Source organism: Protopterus annectens, chromosome 16.part0, assembly GCF_019279795.1.
Source record: "Protopterus annectens isolate FY-2018-M chromosome 16.part0, PAN1.0, whole genome shotgun sequence".
NCBI lineage: Eukaryota > Metazoa > Chordata > Ceratodontiformes > Protopteridae > Protopterus > Protopterus annectens.
The window spans coordinates 261,395,909-261,411,396 of record NC_056750.1 but is presented as its reverse complement, the minus strand read 5'-3'; the positions used below and the strand labels follow the sequence as shown (position 1 = coordinate 261,411,396).

Sequence of the window (15,488 nt, the reverse complement as noted above, 5' to 3'; positions counted from 1 at the left end):
CCTAAATTAGTTTGAAGAGGTGAAAAGAAAAGTAATGAAGGAAAGAAAGGGCAAATTTTATCCAATTTTAGGGGTAGACCAGAACGATTGTGAAGATGAGGGTTTGGTTAAGGAGCCCAAGGAGAAAGGAGATGAGGTTGTGGGAAAATACAAGGGAGCATATGTTATGTACTATAACCGTGATGTCAACAATATTAAGGAAGTGCTTGCCAACAATTGGAAGAAATTTGCTAGTTTTTCAGACCTGGATATAATTGTTGAGGATCCACTTTAGATCTGTTTTTAAGAAACTAAAAAAAATAAGAGTTATTGGAGCAGAACTCTGGTAGGAGAAAAGGGAAGAAGATTGGTACTTTAAATGTAAGGCATATGTGCAGTGCCTCTACATTATGAATATGGATTATGTTTTATTTAGGAAAGGGATAGAATAATAGAGGCTAATATATTACAATTGTAATAGTATGGGGGTGGTTTATTTAGTATTTTGCAAGAGTTGAGGTATTCTATATAGGAAAACTGTATGTAAACATAAAAAAATATATGAACACTTGCATGACATACAGAGTAAAGGTGAGAGGAATGCACTATATAAACATACCCTGAAATGCCACAGGGCTAGTTTTAGCTTCTTTGTTTTAGAAGAAATAACCCAAGATCCTAGAGGCGGGCCATGGGAAACTAGAACCGAGTACAGCAAAGTTTATTGGCAACTGATATTAGAAGCTAGTAAAGCCCCGGGGTTAAATGAGCAGGTTTCCCTGGCCCAGTTTTAAATTTAAGGGGAGCAAGACTTTAGGAAATAGTGTTTGACCACTAAGTTATTTTTTCAGGGATTTGTTTGATATTTATAAGAATTATTTTAATGTATGTTTTTGTCAAAGATTTGTGTACCCTCTACATTTTATAGGGACTTACCTGTTTTGTTTCCACTGCATATATTATATTTTATGTATTTTTATATTTGCATATTTATGTACTCTAAGTATGTTGAGTGTTACTGCCATTGCTTTGACTGGGAGCATTTATATATACTTATTTTTCTAGTGTTGAATTCACACCACTAGATGACGTCTGAATACATGATTAAATACTAGTGTATACTCGCAAAGGGAAAGTAGACGTGTATCAAAAAGTCCTAGTCCTTTTAAACTTGAGTGATATTTTAGTACCAGTAAAAAGCCAGGACCAGTATACTAAACCAAAAAGATCAGTGGAGGTAGGAAGTGCACCAGAGAGAGGTATCTTTCTGCCTTATCACTCAGCCAGCATCCCATTGAATCCCCAAGAAATGTATAGTAGGCATTCCAAGTTAACCAGTAGACAGAAGTTTGTTTCAGTCTACTACAAGGATAAGTCACTGCTTTTATTGTATAGTAAATGGGAGTGGCTAGAGCTGGTAGCCAATTGGCATGTTTAGGTGTCTAAGAGTGGGCCAAAGCCTTTATTCAAATTTGTGTTGAAAGGTGAACCCAGTCCTCGCACTCCCATTGGATTATCAGAGAGATCATAAAACACCAGTCAGAATTGTTAGTTACATCTACAGCTTAAATAACTTTTGAGAGTTCACTCACTAAAATGTAATGAGTAAAATGTCGTGAGTAAAAGTGTCCACAAACTAAAGTAATTTAATTCACATGTTAAAAGTGTCAGATGGGTGCCTAAGTAAGTTAAATACACTAAACATTTGCGGCCCTTTCGAATTTCTTCAGGGATGCAATCATACAGGGCTCGAGTGGCAAAGCAATGGTGCCTTCAATAAGTTTTAATAGGTTTTTAACAAAAAATTCTTAATTGTAGAGACTCAAGTTAATGAAATTAAAATTATTTCCTTTTTGGTAGGCTGGAGCAGAGCAGTGTTGTGTGGAGCAGGAGCCGGAGCCAAAAAATCTGAAAGGGAGAAGTAAAATGGACACCCTCTCTTTCAAACACCACCATCAATGTCCAATGCCTAAGCAGAAACAACATAATTAGTAGACAGTAGTAACCTAACATTTGAAAGTGCCGCAAATGTTTAGTGTATTTAACCTATGAACAGAATGTGCAAGAGAAGACTCATAGATTTCTGTACTGAATCTCTCACGTCTGACACCTGTTTGGATAATTGAGCGGGCTCCTCCAAAGCCACAATGAAAACCACATGTTTAACAATATCTTGAAATTTATGAGGCAGAGGGGCTTGTGGCCTACTTGACCCATCCTTTCAGGATGAAGTGTTATTTTAAGGCATATTGCTCTGTACACTATACCTCCTGGTTGGTCCCTCTTGCTAACAATTATGATAGATTTGAAAAACAAGTCTTCCTTTATATGGGGCGCCATCAAAAATATTTGTTTTTGAAATGACTCTTCTCTTGAATGCAGTCTTAGCACATTCTTACACATTCAAACTAAGTACTTTCGTAGTTAGATGCCTCACTTTAACAGATCCCTATGCCATTAGTGCTTCATTATTAGCATTTATCACTGTATTTCCACCTTGGCAGCTATAGTTTTGGTTTTCATCCAAGTTCGGTTTTCACTTGTGGATTTATACACATGTTCGTTCATTTAATAATTTATTTACACACAAACGTGATGAAGTATTTATTTGATGCAAAAGCAATTTTTGTTAAAATTAGTTTAGTTTATATTTACTAATATTTGTGCTGATAGATGTCTAGTGGTAGACCTTTTTGTTAGCTAATCAGTTACTTAATATAGTTTGGATTGCTTGGTTAGCCTATATAAAGTGTTAATAAGCTGGTCTTGTGTTGTAATTTGTCTCTAGCTTTTTAGTTTCAGTTTTGGGTAGCACAGTCTGATTACACTATGGTGTTTAGGGGGAAGGGGGGACATGGTTAAAGGAATGATTGTAATGCTTTTATTGCTCTTAATAGAACCACCCTCTGTAACCATTCCCTTCCTCCAAATGACCTAATTACATATAAATAAGGAACATTTTTTTTTGCTTTTCATTATACTCCGTGAGGATTGCTTGTTTGTGTGTTTCAGTAAAGGACATTCCATTTTTAACTCAACTGTGGACTACCTACTGTTTCTATTTTATTATTTTTGTAGCCTGTGTTTTACAGTTTGATTTTTATTAATGAACTAGGTGCTTAACATAATTCAGGAAATGAACATTACACCCTCCACACTGCAAAGTTTCTTCTTGGTTTGTTTTTGACCCAGTATAGGTTGCATACTGGGTTTTGAGACCGAGGAATACCACAGATTTTTCTTTTCGTGTAAGAAAAATTCTCTTGCGCTCTCTCTCAGAAAAAAGAGCAATCCAGGTGGTCCCACCAGACCAGAGAGGGTCAGAAGTCCATTCAAACTTCTTTAGTACCAAAAAAAAAAAAAGGACCTCGGCTCAATTCTAGGTCTTAGTGGACTAAATTTCTTCTTCAAAACACCCCATTCGAAGTAGTCATGGTGCAGTCAGTTTCCCCTTTCTAAAAACAACTGGTTTAATATGCTTGATAGAGCCCCATGATGCCTACCTCCACATCAGAGCACCATGTCCTTCCAGTTAGGAGCTAGTCATTCTATTCAGAGCTCTGTCCTTAGGTCTTGGCACACCCCTTGGTGTACACCAAGTGCATGGTTGTAGATGTTCTTTGTGTTTCAATGTTGCAGTCATCACACTTTTGTTATCCTACCCAGGGTAGCCCTCAGTTGGCCTGAATACCAGAGGCTTAGTATTTCTGCGTCGGTTGCTGTTGCTTCAGGACTGACATTGGGTCATCAGTGGTATAAAAACAGGCAGCCAACGCCATTACATCAGTCTTTCTTGCCGAGGAGCCCGAAGCAGAAGCAGTTCGCACAAGTGCTGGTCGGCCGCTACCAGAGTTTTCATTTCCGAATTTGAAGTTGAAGTCTTCTAAAGCCAAGTACCCTGTTGGGGATCCTTTTTTCTTGCTCTAACCGATGTCAGAAAAAATTAACAATTTTCTCACCTGTGGAAAACGTACCACACCGAGATTTCCATTCTTACTGCGTCACCTGTTTAGGCCCAGACCATGACGTACCTTGCTGCCAGTTTTGTGCTTTGTTGAACACCCGAAGTATTCATCACGCCCTTATTCTAGCTAAATACTTCCATTCTCGATCTCCATATTCCGAAATGGCTTCGGTAAGCCATTCGACTACTGATCTTCTGAAAAAACGTAAGGGTAAGGACAGAGACAGACTGCCCAAGTCCAAAACTGCCAACAATGCATCCATTAAGCTAGTCACCAGTTTGCTGGTATTCAGTGAGGTGCTTTCGCAGCCCCCGATTCCTGCTTCGATGGATTCGCTGGCCGCCACAAGACTCTTCTTTGACTACGGAACCTGTGGATGTCTCTACCTTGGATGGGTCTGGAGCTGTTGTGCAGGCACTGGCTTCTGAGGAAGTTCTTCACACTACCGATATTTAACACAAACTGACTTTTCACGTCTTCAGTTCTTTCTAAAACTACCAAGTTTCTAAGGCCAAGAGTACGAGCTATGCCTAAAAAAAAAACAATGACCCTAACTCAAGCACCTGTTTCCTTGCCACAGTCACAGATGCTTAAAATGGCGGAAGACCTTATCATGCTGATTAGGGGAAGCCAGCTTTCCCCTGCTAAAAGAAAGACACTTGTCCCCAGCAGCTTTATCTGACCAAGAGTCCGAAGACTCTGAGATTTCTGATTATGAAGACATGCCCTTTTCTGCCTATGGGGATTCAGATGCAGAGGAATCCATTCCTTCTCCCTCCCCTCCAGAGGATTTTTCTTTTGGTGAAACCCTACGTACTTTGAGAGAGCGTTTCCATTGGGAATACCAGGATTATCCTCCATCCAAAAAGAGACTCAGGGAATTTTTTGATTTACCACATCACAGACCCTTGGCTATCCCTCCTGTTGTGGATGATGTCTTTATGGAATCCAGTCCAACTCCTGGTACTTTACCCCTGCTCCCAGGAAACCTGACAGGTACTACAGAGTCCCTGACTCGCACAAATTTATTTTCAAAAATTCTACTGCTAACCCAGCGGTAATCTCCCAAGGACCTAAAGGAATAAAAGCAACTACAGCTAAGAATCCCACCCCCTCGGACAGGGATTCCCGAGCTTTAGACAGATGGGGTAAAAAAGTATACACATCTGCAACTCTTGCCATTAGAGCATTAAACTGTCAGTTCCACATGCTGAAATACTAGCAACATACTATGGAACCTATTAAGCAAAAATTATCTACCTTCCCTGACTGTGCAGAAAATAAAGAATTACAGGAGCTTATGCATTCTGTAAGCCAAGTCAGCAAGCATACCCTGCAATGTGGGTTTGACACCCTAGAAGCATCTTGCAGGGCAATAGTCACAGGTTCTGTACTTAGAATACATGCCTGGCTTAAGGAGCAGACCTTGCCAGACCATGTCAAATCAAAATTATTGGAAACACCTCTGAACAAGGACAATCTGTTTGGCACCAGAGTAGAAGAGGTTTTAAAAAAGGTGGAAGAAAAAGTTAAGTCTATGCAGACAGTCAAAGATTTTTTTTCAAGTGCAGCCTCCAAGATTCAGTAGGCATTTCCCCTCAAAACATTGGTCCTTTCCAGCCCCCTCAAGGCCACCTCAAACTAGACCAAGGGGGAAACAGACCCCCCAGACTACAGTCTCAGGGTATGCAGAGATCTAAGCAGTGGAGTACCTCCACTTCTAAAACAAGGAGTGCAAAGCCACCCCCTTTTGGAAAGAATTCACAATGACTTCTCAACTCCTCCCCTCACCTCTGCCCATTTGCTCGTGCCCCTAGGAGGAAAACTTGCCCTCCATGCAAAAAACTGGACCTCCATCACCAACGATCGATGGGTCCTCAACATAGTATCCCAGGGGTACAAATTTTATTTCCACATGCTGCCAACCCCAAGAGGGCTCCCAGACCTTCCTCCCAACCAGTCTGCAGAGGCACAAAACCAAGTTCAGTCCCTGCTCTCCATAAGAGCAATTCAGCCTGTTACTGCAGAACAGATACGCCAAGGTTTTTATTCCAAACTTTTCCTGGTACCCAGAAAAGAGGACACCTGGAGCCCAATCCTAGATCAATCCATTCTAAACACCTTCCTGGTGGTACCAAAATTCAAAATGCTCACCCTACAGCAGCTTCTCCCTATGCTGTCCAAAGCTGCCTGGTTAGCCAACACCCTAGACCTAAAGGAGGCCTATCTGCACATCCCAATCAGGGACTCTTGCAGGAAATATCTACTTTTCAGGACAGGATCTATGCATTATCAGTTCTCTGCACTTCCCTTTGGCTTATCCACTGCTCCCAGAGTTTTCACAAAATGCCTGGCTCCAGCCATTGCCTATTGCAGACAGAGAAATAATCAAATTTATCCCTACTTGGACGATTGCCTGACTCAGGCAGACAGTCAGGAAAAGCTGTTGCAGCACCTGACATTTGTAAAGGATCTTCTAACCTCCCTGGGGTACAAGATCAACGAAAATAAATCCAAACTAGTCCCCAGTCAAAAAATTGTATTCCTGGGAGCAAGCTTGGACACAGCACCCCAGATGGCATTCCTTACTCCAGAAAAACAATCCCATCTGACAGGCTACTTCTCTCAAATGGCCACCAGAACCCAGTTATCTGCAAGGAAAGTCCTGCAAGCTCTAGGGTTCAAGGCCTCCTGCATTCCACTAATTCCATATGTCAGACTGCGTATGAGGAAACTTCACTGGTACTTAAGTCTTTGGTGCCAACATTCTCAGGACCTGGAAACTATCATACCTGGAAACTATCATACCTATGATATCTTGTCTAAGGAAAGTGTTCCTTTGGTGGGCAGCAGCATGCAACCACAACGAGGGGCTTCCCTTTGCACAACCCCACGCCGCCCAGACCCTAACCACAGGCACATCGGACTATGCCTGGGGTGCACATCTGGACGGCAGGTGCATTCAAAGCCACTGGAGCCCAAATCAAATTCATCTGCACATCAACCAAAAAAGAGATGCTAGCTGTGACAGCTTTCAGATCCCTACTATGTCCGGGGCCTCTACTAATCAAAACTGACAATGCCACAGTGATGTGGTACATCAACAAGCAGGGGGGGAACCCACTCTTACCCACTCTGCAGGCTAGCCATGACCCTCTGGAACACTGCGTCAGCCATGCATATTCACCTGCAAGCTCAATTCCTGCCAGGCAACCAAAACTCTTTGGCAGACAACTTAAGCAGAAATCTCCTAGACCCTCACGATTGGCAATTAAACCACAACACCTTCAGCCTTGTGACCCAGAAATTGGGTTCACCGAAGGTGGACCTAGTTGCCTCCACTACAACCACCAGCTCAGCAAATTCTGCACCAGAGAGCCTCACAGCAAGGCCTGGAAAGTGGATGGCCTTATCCTTCCAGTGGGCAAACCTCTCAATCTATGTATTTCCCCCTCTACCTCTTCTTAGAGTATTACTCAAGATAAGGGAGGAAAGACCAAGGGCAGTTCTGATTCCCCCAGACTGGCCATGCCAATACTGGTACCCACTACTGTGCAGTCTGTCACCGTTGCCTCCATGGAACCTCCCCCAGATCCCAACTCTCCTGACTCAGCAGGAGGGAAAGTTCTTGGATCTGCAATTGCAGACCCTGAACCTTGCAGCCTGGCTTATTCCTTGACTTCTCCTCCAATGGCCAGCCTAAGCAAGCAGGTACTGGATGTCATACGTGAAGCCAGATGACCCAGTACTAGAAAATCCTATGCTGACAAGTGGAAAAAAAGGTATTGTTCCTGGATCCAGACTAAAGGATCGGATCCAGCACAGCCCTCCTTACTTCTCATCCTGGATTACCTAGCATACCTACTCCACAGGGGCCTGTCCTTCTCTTCCATTAAGATCTATGCCTCTGCCATCTCTGCTCATTACAACACTGAGCCACTTCTCTTATCACACCCTTTCATCAAGCAGTTCCTGAGAGGGGCTAACAACTTAAGGCCACCAAGAAGAGCCCCAACCCTGCTTGGGACCTTAACTTTGTGTTGGAAACCCCCCCCGAGCCTGTAGCGTCAGCAGAATTAAAATTCCTCGCCTGGAAAACAGCCTTGCTTCTGGCCATCACTTCAGCTAGAAGAAGCACTTATGGCTGTGGAACCCTTCATTTTTCATGCTGACAGAGTCTCCCTCAGGACTTAACCCTACTTTCATGCCTAAAGTGGTGTCCAGTGTGGCTCTCAACCAATCTATCCATTTGCCCACCTTTTTCACTAATCCTCAAAATAAGGGGGAAAGGATCCTGCACTCTTTAGATGTGCACAGACAGCTCAGATTCTACCTTGATAGGACTAAGCCCTTTTGGAAATCTGACCAGTTACTAGTCAGCTTTGCAACAGGGGCAGAGGGCTAGGCCATATCAAAACAAACAATCTCCAAATGGATAGCACACTGTATCTATTTCTCTTACAAACACCATGGGAAACAATCCTCTCAGGGGGTCAGAACACATTCCACTAGGGCAACTTCAACTTCTACAGCCTTTCTCAGAGGAGTCCTACCAGGGACATTCTGGAAGCTGCAGCTTGGAGCTCTGTTCATACCTTCACCAAGCATTACCACCTGCCTATCTTTTCCAAATCCAGGGCGGGCTTTGCAACCGCAGTCCTGCGGGGCATACTATCCAGTCCCAACTCTTCTCGACTGCCTCCACCCATTCTTCAGCTTTGGGAATCAACCCAAGTGTGATGACTGTAACAGTGAAACATGAAGAACATAGTACAGTTGTGTACACTTACCATAAATGTAGATGTTAGAGTGCATTCACTGTTGCAGTCCTGGTTTCCCACCCTCCAGCCCCCTTGTCTCTCTCTCTTCCTCACTCCTTACAGGGCTGTTGGTATCTACTTTTTACTAGTGGTGTTTTCCCACCATAACTTAGCTCCCTATTTGGGGGCTCCTGACCTTTGGGGCAAGAAATACTGATGTAATGACGTTGGTTGCCTGTTTTTATACCACTGATGACCTGACGTCAGTCCTGAAGCGACAGCAACTGACACAGAAATACTAAGCCTCTGCTATTCGGCCCGACTGAGGGCTACTCCTGGCAGGATAACCCAAGTGTGATGACTTCAGCAGTGAATACACTCGAACATCTACATTTATGGTTAAGTGTACACGATTGTACTTTGCAGCCCATATGAGACTGAGGGATCTGTATGTTCCCATATTTAGATGACTGGCTGCTCAGTGCTACAACCAGGTAATCTTTTCCTGAAGCCATGTGTCTGTATCAGATGATAGTTTTCAGAAACTCGAAATTCATATGGTCAAGACCATATGATTGAGTTTCTGAAAACCTGAACAAAAAAAAAAAAAATTAAAAAAATGTTTTTGCAGGGGCAAGCCCCCCTGCAAACCCCCCCCCCCCCCTGCAAATTATATATGCCAACTCTCTGATTAGACTATAGTGAAGAAAAGGGTAAATTTCCTGATCCACACTGTACCACAGTCTCCATTCAGAAGCTTTGGGTTTTCAAAATCTCAGTCATATGGTCTCAACTGTACGTATTTCGAGTTTCTGAAAACTGATAGCGACCCAAAAACAGTCACTACTTGCTGCATTTCTGCCTGTTCTTGGATATCTTAAACTATGAACAAACAAATTTTCAGCAAAGCAATCCATCCTGTTTGTCATGTACCCAACACTTTAGTCGTAGGTGACTCTCTAGTCAGGCACACTGATGTCCCACTCACCAGGCTGAACAAGGAGAAAATTAGTCAGCTGCCTGTCAGGTGCCAGGATCCGCCACATAACGCATGCACTCAAGTCACTCCACAGCAAGTCAAATACGACTCTGTCATTGTCCATGCTGGAATGAATGACTTGAGACGTACCTCCCTGGACTACATGAAAAGAGACATGGAAGAGCTCTTGGAGCATGTGACCCAGGCAGGTATGACCCTAACCCTGAGTAGCATCCTGCCTTCGCCCAGAATGATATCACAGTATAAGGACAAAATGATTGACTTCAACAATTGGCTAAGCTTCTGGTGTCATTCAAAGGGGATCCAGTATTTGTCTGCCTGGGAAGACATGATCGACAAACCACAATGCTTTAAACAAGGTTAAAAATCACAAACTCAGAAAAAGAAATAAAACGGAGGCTAAACAAATAACGCCAGTCAAATGAATCCAAAACTTTTACTTAGTTAGCGCTTTCATGCAGGACACTGCCTGCACTTCTTCAGACAAAGTAAAATAAAACACTTTACATTTTTATATAGTCCAAAATACTTAAACCAAACCCACAATTAATTGGATAATTAATTTATCCAATTAAGTCAACAATGCAGCAACCACACAAAATTTGACTTTTAAAAAAACATCCATCAAAAGTATTCATATAAAAATTTCATCACAACCAAACACTTTCAGAACTTAGTTTTCCTATGTTATTATAAAATATAATTCATTTTAAAATTATTAACTATCTAAATATAATTTAAAATAAATTCATTTTATATTTATTTTATGTGTTCTATGTTGTATTTAAAAGGAATGATATCCAAAACCGAATTTAATTCCAAATGTGCAACAAGACAAAACGTTTTGTTGTTAGCAAAAATGCAATAAGTGTAATATGGAATTATTAAATCTTTAAATGCATATAAGCAATCTTACAATAATATGCATATACCCATCCTTATAAAAAGTATGTGTATATTTCACTATCTCTCCAAAGCTTTAATGTTAAGTAAACATTTAATAGAACATGCATCATTAATGCCTGGATAGTTATGGGCATTAGTTTTCAACTGCCATAAAAGTTCACATTCTTGCAACTTCAAATACCATGGCCCCCCTCTAGGATTTTTTTCGACTTTTTCTACTACATTAAACAAAAAACTGTGAGAATCATTGTCCATAACATGCTTAGCTAAAGCGTTTGATGAATTTCTTCTAGATATAGCATATAAATGCTCATAAATTCTATTCTTTAGCAACCTTTCGGTTTTACCGAAATAATAAGCAGGACATTCCTTGCATCTAGCAAGGTAAACAACTCCTTGAGTCTCACAGTTATATTTACCATTAATGTAGTATCTAGAGCCCCTTATCATAAAATTGGACCCTGTTTGTATATGTTTACAGTATTTACATCGCCCGCATTTGAACATCCCTTTATTCATTTTATAAGATCTAATAGGGTGCTCAAATAAATTTTTCATAGAAGGGGCCCTTTTATAAACCACATTTAACTTTGAACCCAATAGGGAATGTAATTTCCTATCTTGCATTAGTAATTCCCAATTACTTTGTAAAATATTTCTTACTTGTGGGGAATACAAGTTAAACTGTGTTATAAAACCAACACTGTAATTCTTATTATTGTTATTATTGTTAGAGCTCTGATGCATGTTTTCTGGCTCACCATTACTGATATTAATATCGTAATTATGGTGATTTGTATCAATGGGTATCCCATTATATAATGGCCCAAATATTCCCTCTTTCCTTTTATTTTTAATTTCTACAAACACTGTGTTCAAAAGTTTGTGGGGGTAACCTCTATTTTCAAACATTTCCCAAAGAGTCCTACATTCTTCTTTAAAACCTTCCTCTGTAGAACACATACGGGAAGCTCGAACAAGTTGACCTTTTACAACCCCCTTCTTTTGAAAATAGGGGTGGCAACTTGTAAAATGTAGGAAAGAATTACTATATGTTGGTTTACGGTATATTTTGGTGACAAAAATATTTTTTATCCTATCCTTACTGATGTTAATATCAAGAAAATCAATAGATGTCTCTCCAATTTCATATGTAAATTCAAGGAAAGAGGCAAAGGAATTCATTTCACTTATTAACTCAATTATTTTATCTCTCCCACAATTTGCTATCATTAGGATGTCATCCTGATAGCGTGTATATTTAATAATGGTATCCTGAAATAATTTATGTGGAAAAAGAAATGTCTTTTCCCAAAAGGCCATGACGGTGTTCGCGAAACTACCGCCAACAGGGGAACCCATCGCCACTCCCATAGTTTGTAAATATATATCCTTACCAAACATAAAGTAATTGTTAGCCAAAACGATCTCTAAAATAGAGATAATAAGGTCTACCTGACTCCCCGGGCACTTTTTTTGTATTAAAAATTCACGTGCCCACTCCAAACCTGTTGCATGAGGGATAACAGTATATAGATTTTTAACGTCTGCTGTCACAAATATTAATTCATTCTGAAAAGAGATGTTATTAAGACTCTTCAGGACATGCCATGAATCCTTACATATCTGGCTCTCGGTCCTGAGGAATTCTTTAAGTTTGTTGTCCACCCATTTAGCACAGGAATAAGTAATGGAGTTCCGTCCATCTATTATGGGCCTAAAAGGGGAGTCTTGGGAGTTTTTATGCAGTTTCGGGATGCCAAATAGCACCGGTGTAATAGGTGCCGCCATGGAAAAATACTGGTATAAATCTAATGTGATACTCCCTTCTATAAATAGTTCACTTAAATGATCTTTGATTTTTCTATAAGCTTGATTAAATTCATTAAGAGATACTGATTTATACTCTTCTCCAGCAAGTAACAGATGCATTTTCTTTAAATAATCTTTCTCATACATCAAAATAATATATATAATATATGAAAAATTTATTTGAGCACCCTATTAGATCTTATAAAATGAATAAAGGGATGTTCAAATGTGGGCGATGTAAATACTGTAAACATATACAAACAGGGTCCAATTTTATGATAAGGGGCTCTAGATACTACATTAATGGTAAATATAACTGTGAGACTCAAGGAGTTGTTTACCTTGCTAGATGCAAGGAATGTCCTGCTTATTATTTCGGTAAAACCGAAAGGTTGCTAAAGAATAGAATTTATGAGCATTTATATGCTATATCTAGAAGAAATTCATCAAACGCTTTAGCTAAGCATGTTATGGACAATGATTCTCACAGTTTTTTGTTTAATGTAGTAGAAAAAGTCGAAAAAAATCCTAGAGGGGGGCCATGGTATTTGAAGTTGCAAGAATGTGAACTTTTATGGCAGTTGAAAACTAATGCCCATAACTATCCAGGCATTAATGATGCATGTTCTATTAAATGTTAACATTAAAGCTTTGGAGAGATAGTGAAATATACACTTACTTTTTATAAGGATGGGTATATGCATATTATTGTAAGATTGCTTATATGCATTTAAAGATTTAATAATTCCATATTACACTTATTGCATTTTTGTTAATAACAAAATGGTTTGCCTTGTTGCACATTTGGAATTAAATTCGGTTTTGGATATTATTCTTTTAAACACAACACAAAATACACAAAATAAATATAAAATGAATTTATTTTGTTTTAAATTATATTTAGATAGTTAATAATTTTTGAATGAATTATATTTTATAATAACATAGGAAAACTAAGTTTTGAAAGTGTTTGGTTGTGATGAAATTTTTATATGAATACTTCTGATGGATGTTATTTTTAAAAGTCAAATTTTGTGTGGTTGCTGCATTGTTGACTTAATTGGATAAATTAATTAATTATCCAATTAATTGTGGGTTTGGCTTAAGCATTTTGTATTATATAAAAATGTAAAGTGCTTTATTTTACTTTGTCTGAAGAAGTGCAGGCAGTGTTCTGCATGAAACCACAATGCTTTGCCAGAGATGGTCTGCACCTCTCACCCCTGGGATTCAGGTTAATGGCTAAAGCTCTTGCCACCCCATATAGTGCCTTTTTTAGGCAAGGTTCAAAGGATAAAACCACCACCGTAACAGATACAAGCATGCAAAATCTGAAGGTAATGCTACTCAATGCTAGAACTCTAAACCTCAAAATGCACTCTCTCGAGGCACTCCTAAAAATAGAGAACATAGATATCTGTGCAGTAACTGAGACCTGGTTCAAGTCTCCAGAGACCACCCCTGCAGTACCAGGCTACAATTCTTACCACACTTTTCGGCCACAAAACCAGGACCGAAACACTAAAGGTGGAGGAGTGTCCATATTCACCAAGGATATTCACACCTCCAGGCTAGTTGCCCAACACAATGCATCTGAAATTCTCCAGGTGCAACTAACACTAGGTAAGACTGCAATCCAAATTGTAGCTTGATACAGATCCCCCACTATGCCCCAAGATTCTCACTACACCTTCCTTAACATACTGGAAAATATTAAGATACAACCAAGCATCCTAATACTGGGTGATTTCAGCTACCCTGCCATTAATTGGGAAAACTACTCGGGTACCAACTCCTTTTCACAACGGTTCTTGGAATTCATAAATTCCAATGCCCTGGATCAACTAATCCATTGTCCCACCAGGGGAGCCAATATCCTAGACCTGGTCATTACCAACATGGAATATAGATGCTCCACACCAGTGGTCACCCCCTCATTGGTCAGGTCTGACCATAAGCAAATCACCACATCCCACCCCCACCCCCCCAGTAAGGAAACCTCCTTAAACTTCTCCAAAGCCAACTTCATGCTACTGAAGTCAGAAGTGACAAACTTCACAACACCCATGCAGATGGGATCTGGAAGTTCGACTGCAGAATCCTACACTAAGGCACTGTACGAGCACATCCACTTGTGCATGAATCGTGCCATCCCAAATAGAACCAAGATGCTGTTCTCCAAAAAAAGGAAGCCAATCTGGTGGTCCCCTGCTATAAACAAACTATACAACAGAAGGAAGAAACTGTTGCAGAAAAGAGGAAAATCCCAGGATGCAAAAAACTCCCTCAGTAAGAAGCTGAGATCCCTCATAAAATCCTCAAAAGCTAGTTACAAAAATAAAATTGCCAAAGATTCCAAAGACAACCACAAGGCATTTTATAGTTATGTCAAGAATCTAAATGGCAATGCTCAGATCTGCTTGGAGCTACAACAGAATGGCATTAAATATACTGATCCCAAGGATATTGCCAATATCCTGGCAGATAGATTTAGTGCCAACTTCACCACCCTCTCACTCCCTAAAGGGCCCATCTCAGTACCAAAAGATTGCAAAATTCCAATAATCACGGCCACACAGGTAGAAACCGCACTCTCCAAAGCTAAGAATACAGCATCCATGGGACCAGATGACATCCCAGGCTGTGTACTACATGAACTACAAAATGAACTGGCACCTCACCTAAGTGTCATGTTTAATCATAGCCTCACCTCAGGCTTTGTGCCCACTGAGTGGCACACAACTACAGTTATCCCGCTCCACAAGGGAGGATCCACCTTGGATCCTGGGAACTACCGTCCCATCAGTCTGACAAGCCTGATCTGCAAGGGCATGGAATGCATTATCATGGAACTTGTAAACAAAGACACTGGCAACCTTCAAACACTGGACCCCACCCAATTTGAGTTTGTGAAGGGCCGATCTTGTCTCCTGAATCTGATTGACTTCTTCGAATCGGTCTCCAGAGCTGTGGACGAGGGTAAGGTAGTCCACACCCTATCTGGACCTCGCCAAGGCCTTCGATACCATCCCCCACTCTGGAATCCTAGATAAACTTACTAAGCTG

General features: G+C 40.5%; 1 protein-coding gene across 5 annotated transcripts in view; it reads left to right on the top strand.

Annotated features, from left to right (window-relative positions):
* The window catches only part of LOC122791042 (myomegalin-like), a 3,200,315-nt gene that overhangs the window by 814,058 nt on the left and 2,370,769 nt on the right, over positions 1-15,488 (top strand). The window lies entirely within an intron of this gene.